Source organism: Neopsephotus bourkii, unplaced genomic scaffold, assembly GCF_033783945.1.
Source record: "Neopsephotus bourkii isolate Nb327-2 ecotype Australia unplaced genomic scaffold, CSIRO-AGI_Nbou_v1 NB_74, whole genome shotgun sequence".
NCBI classification, from domain to species: Eukaryota; Metazoa; Chordata; class Aves; order Psittaciformes; family Psittacidae; genus Neopsephotus; species Neopsephotus bourkii.
The window spans coordinates 127095-134083 of record NW_026900591.1 but is presented as its reverse complement, the minus strand read 5'-3'; positions in this window follow the sequence as shown (position 1 = coordinate 134083).

Genomic DNA, 6989 nt, shown 5'->3' with positions numbered 1-6989 from the left:
GCTGGGGGGCGGCACCACCCTGAGGGAGGGCAGGAGGTGGCGGCTGCTGCCAGAGTCCTGCCAGAGTCCTGTCAGCGCCGTGGCTGGAGGTCAGCCCGCAGGCTGCGGGAGCCTCGCGCTGAGCAGTCCCAGGCCGCAGGGCTGCAGCGCTAATGACCGTGTGTAACCAGCTAATAGCGGCATCCAAGAAAACCCTGCCCGGGAGCCCTGCGGCTGTGAGTCACCGCGCTCCGCCGCGTCCCACCGCCCTGGCAGCGGTGAGGGCGGGAGGAGGCGCTGGCTGAAGAGAGCCGGCACCGCCGGGAGCGTACGTGGAACACGGTGCCTTAGCGGGCTGCTCTCTGAAAGAAAAGCTGGCGAAACGCTAACGAAAACGTTGGTTGCAAACTGAAGGTGAGGACTGCCCTTAGTAAACATGGAGGGGGTGGGAAATACCTCACCTCAGCACCCCACAAACCTTGAGATGCACCAGCTTCTCCCCGATCGCCCCCACGGCCGAAATGCCTGAGCAGCTTCGCGGGCATTTTGCAATTCACCTCACAGCCCAGGGGTGGGTGTGGCGGCAGCCTTCTGGTGCCATCTCCAGCGTGTTCTGCGACGACAAATTCACCCAGTTACTGCAAAAGGTCACGTCCAAAAATCCATGATAACGGATACATCATTAACTCATTTAGACAACTGGAAGAGAGATGACCTCTAACGACTACAACGATATCTCCCGTAGAGATCGCAGAACCTAGCCTAAACCTGGGATGGCAGCAAACCATCAAAGGAAAGGAAGCACAGCCCCCATACTCCTGCTTATTTTTAAAGTTACCAATTTCCAAGGGTCAAAGCATTGATTTAAAATGTTTACAATACCGCAATCTTCCATCTCTCTAAAAGCCGTAACTGTTAGCTTCTTAAAGAAACATCTGACAGTGCTTGCTTGCTGTATAGCCCTAATACAAACAGAAAGTGTGCTGTCCCTTTGCTGACTTTCTAAACCATGATTTCTCCTATTGCTTTAAGAAATTCTTGCACTCAGATAAACGACTTCCTTACATGCACAAAAGTTGCTAACACAAGGCAAAAGAGCAAGCTATGAAACTCTAGATCTACTTTGATCTGGCACCAAAACACAGATTAAGCCAAAAAAATGGGAGAAATTAAGGACAAAAAGCACATTTCTATTTACACAACAGAAGTGCAACCTGAACGAATGGAAGATGAATGAATCCTTGCAGTTGCTGCACTGAAGTGCTCACTGTGCTGAGAGGTCCTGACATTTCAAGCATCTGTGTAACCTCATGTACATCAGAAACTACAATTTGGTAAGACTGCTTATGCTAGCCGCTTATCATTTTCAAAATATTACTTTTTTTTTCTCCAGAGTTCCTACTAAAATGTACGTTAACCTCTCACTTCAGGAGTTCCTCAATGCCCAAATCCATATGCCAGTACTATAGCATTGCCACCCACCACGTGTTAGCTGTGCTCTAATTCAACAGCTACAAACTTACCCAGGCAGAGAGACAGTTACTCCTTCCCTCCAGTGTACCAAGGAACTGTGTACACACCGGGAATACGAGGCAGAGGAGGCACCGTTTTCTGTACAGGTCTTCACTTTGTTCCTCTTTTGCTATGGAACATTCCAACTCCTGATACCCTTTTGCTCTTCTACTCATACCCTACACCCACGTTAGGAACAACACTTTCCCACTAGTGATTATTTCACATAGAGAATGAAACACAGTCCCACTGAAGGGCCAAAATGAATCTAAGAGTTAGGATTTCACACAAAGCAGCCCACTTCTCATCAAATACTTTTTTTGTTTTATGATAAAGCATATAAATAATCACTTATCAGTTGTCCGCAAAAACTTCTGTCATATAATACAATTTGGTACACTTAGATGTGAGTCTGTATAGAACTACATTATTTTTATAATGCTTTTTTAAAAGGTAGTAACTGTTAATGCTTGTAAAATGCTGCAGTAGAGTATATAAGCTGGCAAAATAAAACATTTTCTTCCAAGCCTTTTTTTTTTTTCCCCTCTTCTCAGCTTTTCCACCTCCTGCAGGATTTCACAGAATCCCAGAATGGTTGAGGTTGGAAGGGACCTCTGGAGGCCCAAAACTCCTGGATAAAATTTAGCAAGACTCAAAAAAAAAAGAACCCCAAAACCAAACCAAACCCAACCCAACCCAAATGCCCTAAACAAAAAACAACCAAAACACCCCACCCCACAAAAGCCCCCAGTAAGAACATTTTTTCAAGTAATTCTTAACCTTACTGTTTGGCCTCCCTCATAATAGGTGTATAATTTTTAATGTTTTAGTTTTTAAACAGCTAAAAAGTTTAGCTGCCACAGTAACCAAGCTTGTCTCAGGCACATAATTGCCCTGCTATTTCAGACTTCAACATTACCCGATAGAAATTAAAAAATATTGTTGTGCTTGAATTATTAATAATCTTATTATTCTGATTATAATTACTGTAATAATTAAAGCATTTTCTTTCCTTCCTCCAATTTTCTCAGCTTAAATTGATCAAAAATCATGGCCATGTAACATTCCTATTTTTGCCATCAGACAAAAGCATTAATATGGGAAGAGGCTGTTATGGGGTAGAGTACATGGGCAGCCATGTTACTGTGTAAAAACCAAACTGGTAAAACAGGCAATGGAGGGCAAACCAGGAAAATTTGACACAAAGACCACCAATTTCAAAGAAAAGGCAAGCTGGCATGGAATTCTCCCTCGTGAAAAGATTTATTAATCACCAGTCAAGTAATTTAGGTATCCCATCAGGAAATCCCTAGGAAAATACTGCTTTAAGCATGTGTAGTACAGGAGTATATTGTTTGGGGGTTTTATCTTGTGCTTGATTTGTATTTAAATGTTATTTTTATGACAGCAGAATAACCAGAATGAAAATGTGGAGAGTCCTTCTGCTGTCACAGCTTATTTACTTTGGAAAGTATTTAGTAAAGTATTTACTCTTTTGCTACTCTACATGACCATCCCAGGAATATCTCAAGAGGTACTGGCAGACCTTTCTGAGGGGACAGATCTCTAACTCTAACTTAGTAAGAAGGCTGAAGACATATTCCCATAGAACTACTTTTGTATTCCATAACAGAAACATCCTGCATGTTTATCAGGAAGTTACTCAGATGAAATTTAGTTAATTATAGGCACAAGAAAATATCTGCTGGCTCTGGGATATTCTTATAATCAGGACTCTTTCTGTTCAATACCTAAAGAGCAGAGATAAAAATTTCCATCATAAGAATAGTCACATTCACCAACATTTTACAGTCCTTAAGGAGTAGCAGAAAGCTGTGTTTTACCTTAATCTGTTCAAATTTTTTTTCATTAAATGCAGAAATGTTTAGTTCTTAAAGATACTTTTTATCCATTCCTCTGTGTTTGCAGAAACAGATCTTTATAAGGATGCCTTCACAAACTTACATTAGCTTTAAAAGGTGTGTACTGAAGCTGAATTAATACCAGATCAAGAGAAGAGAGAAAATTACTCAGTATGAGACAGGATGTGATGGAAACAACCCTTGTTTAGTAGTGACATATAATATCCCTTCTTTTCTGTAACAATCTAAACACACGTTGTAAAGAACCTGTAGGTGAAGGAGTCTCCATCTGCCTTAACATACTGTCACCAGCCAACAGAAACCATCACAGTGGAGTCCTAGCGAAGTTTCCAAAAGCAAGAAAATGCATGTGCATGGTATGCATTTAGTCCTGTGTCTTTGGAATCACCAATTAAGTCACCAGCTTGTTCAAAACGCTGATTTTGACTCGTTAGTTATGCAGTTTCCATCTCTCAAGCTAAAAACACCCAAGTTGTCATATTCAGAAGTAGTGCACATGAGATAATATGCTTTGAGATGGAGGGTTTAAAGTTGAATAAGTAACTTTCCCAAGTAACAAGAGACCAGCTGTGAAATTCTATTTACCAGCTCTACTGGAAAATAATTAGATACATATATTTATATATAAGCTCTAAAAAACAAATGAAAAAAAAAGCAATTTTAAAATAGAACACTCAAAATAACAGTGTATGTGCATGTAAATGCATGCATCATAATGTTTAATAACCTAAAAGGGGAAACCACATTAAAATACTTCTGTTCTTTAGCACTCATTAAAGACACACCAAAAAAAAAAAAATCAGAAAAACAAGTTTGCTTTTTTTTAAACTACAGTTTAATCAGATTTAAAGACACAAATTAGAAAAAAACATTTATAGGCAAGTTAAAAACACCTTTAAAACATAACAGCATGCTGCTTCTGCAGCACTGCTGAGACAAATTAGAAATAAGTAATTATTAAAATATCACAATCACAGTGTAACTAACAGTGGTATTTTAATTTTACCATACACCAACACTTAGTTTATGGATCTGTTGAAAAATAACACTTTTTAAAAAATATATATTTTGGAATAATAAAAATGAAATTCACTGACAATGCATTATAATCTGAACCAGGAAAGGCAAATTTGGGAGTACTGTAGCTATCCACTTTGAGGGGTGTTATCTCACCTTAACGTATGGGTGATTGGAGGCATAACTACTTCTGCATTGAGGTAAAACTATTCCCTTCAATCTGTAACCAAGGCAGGAGAGAAACAATTTCCATATTTTATACTATTAAATTGAATAACTTAGTACAATGTCTTTGAATAATGCTATATTTACCCATCTTACACGATTTTTCTTTCAACACATTTTGAATGTTCTCTAACTGATCTAGAACACATCTGAGGTCTGGGACTTAAGAATCACTACCTAATTACTATTGTACCATTTTGACGCCTTTTGTCACAGTAAGACATGTTAGAAGATTCTTCATTGGAATAGTCAACACCACCAGACAAAAGAAGGTACAAAGAAAAGATGTAAAGAGAGCTCAAACACATAGAAAGGCAAAATATGCATAGGCAAATACTCCTTAACTTATTGTAACAAAAGATTGTTGCACCTTTAATATGCAGTGTTGCACTATGCTGATTACTGGTCTTTGGGCACCCTGTTTCTCTTTGTTTCAGATGACATTGTCAGTTTGGAAGCCTAATCCCACTAGAGCATGGATCACAGCTATTTGTTCATATGACAGTGTAGTGAAACCTAAATTAAAATATAGCTTGGGGCATATCTCCCTTACAGAACAAAAGGAAGGAAGATTGTACAGATGTCTCTTCTGCCAAGACATTCACCTGGAATAAGGTGCTGAACTCAGTCACTTTGAATATAAAGTTTCCTCTGAAAGTGGCTCTAACTCATATTTCAGTCATGTGTCTGAAGTCGAGCTTTGTATTCACAGCCTGCAGCAGAATAACCTGTAAGGGTTGGTTTTGCAACAGAGTAAAAGAAGCCCTTTACTCTCCACTTACGAGTGTAACCAACAGATTCTAACTTCACTTTAGGAAGCAGGAAGGTTAGTACTCTTGAGAGCAGAGCCCAGTAGCCTTCAGCAGATACGCTATAGAACCAGAGGGCTCAACACTAGCCTCATGTAGATACCGACATGGCCTACTACTTTAAGTGTATTTATGCACACTATATGCAACTTCAGTCTGTTAATTCATAAAGTTTACCCAATGTTTATATGGACATATACATGGATTTAAAAAATTAAAAACATGTCTAAAACCAAAACCAGGCCTAAGTCACTGCACACACAGCTAATGCACAGATGCTTTTGCACATTTCGATACCCAAAATGAGCAAAAATATCTTTTAAATACTTAATGGCATGAAAATTGATACAGCTGATAATTAGATTTTGTAAAAAAATATAGACAAAGCTGATCTCAAAACAAGTTAAGATTTTTTTATTTTGTTTTGACCATAACAATCAACTGTTGCAGTATTTGCAGTTGTAACATGGCAGGGTGACTGTGGATGCCTGGATTTCATGGTGTTTGCCAAACGTCTTGATTGAAACAGCAAACACATAAAAAAATCTAGGGAGGTGTAGCATAGAGCTGTTGCAGCCTGGGTGACAAGCAAGCAGATCCTCTGTCAAGCTCAACAGATATGGTCAGCTCCCCCCAAGAAATGCTGTGGCAAATCCTCCCAGCCACTGATGGATGTTTCCTAGCAGAGGCTTCTTTACAGCCAGCTTTTCCACCATGACTATGAACATGATCGAGACCAACAGTGCAAACTAGCTTAGATATTAGATATATATATATATATATATATATATATATTAGATTTGGTAATCTAATGAAAGCCAGCTCAATTCACTTGGTAATCTAGTAAGAGTAGGCTCAATTCACATGAGCATCTGCTTTGATACTTACTCGGCATAGCATTTAAATACCTGTTCAACTTTAAATACACATAGCCAATTGATTTTTTTACCAGGAAATTTAAAAATACTTCCAAGTGCTGTTCAAAGTATTACTGGAGGTAAATACACACATAAAGGCTACTCATGTAATGAAACACTGTGATGAATTAGCATGGAACCATTATATATGTTTTATACTTCAGAGACTGCTTCATATCAAAATCCTTAAATTTATTTCCATCCGTTTTTCTAACACTGATCACTTTCACACAAATGACAGTATTTCCAATTTGTCATTGAAAATGAAAGAACTCAACCCTGATTTCAGAATTCAGTGAGATTTACAAAGCGAAAAACTTAAGGACAGGGGAAATGAAAGCCAAAATTAAGAACTTGTGCTTTTAACTTTCTCATTTAAAGCCAACTTGCAAAGTTGAACATGTGAAAGTTTACATGTAAGCAGCTGTGACATATTTGCAGGTGAACGTGAGGACACATTTGACCATGTATTTAAACAAATTGTCAACGATTTGCTTGCAAAGGTTCCAAGAGAAAAATTCAGACTCTGTTAAAATTACTTTTGATATGAATTTGACAGGATGTGAAGAGCTCATAAGGGTGTCCTCTGCATCAGAGAACATTTTAACACTAACCAAATCAATGCCATCAAAAGAGGCACAACTACC